Source organism: Nicotiana attenuata, chromosome 4 (assembly GCF_001879085.1).
Source record: "Nicotiana attenuata strain UT chromosome 4, NIATTr2, whole genome shotgun sequence".
In the NCBI taxonomy this organism is placed as follows: Eukaryota; Viridiplantae; Streptophyta; class Magnoliopsida; order Solanales; family Solanaceae; genus Nicotiana; species Nicotiana attenuata.
Window position 1 is genome coordinate 3770950 of NC_031992.1, and position 279 is coordinate 3771228.

The window sequence follows — 279 nt, forward strand, 5'->3', positions numbered from 1 at the left end:
AGAATGGACTCAGTCGGTCCTTATTATCATCATCAGTTTTTTCTCTTTTTTTTTTTCATTTTTCAATTCTTCATTTTTTACTTTTTTAATGGTTGATCGAACCTGATGTGGGTTGCCTACGTATCATGTGGGAACATGAATCAGATCTTGCGTAGTTCGGGAAGATCAGGAATAAAACAAATAAACTAACTCCTTTTTTTTGGATTTTGAAATTTGTTGTTTTTTTTTCCGAAAGAAATACTTACAAAGAAGAAAGAAAATATTTTTGGATTTCGATTT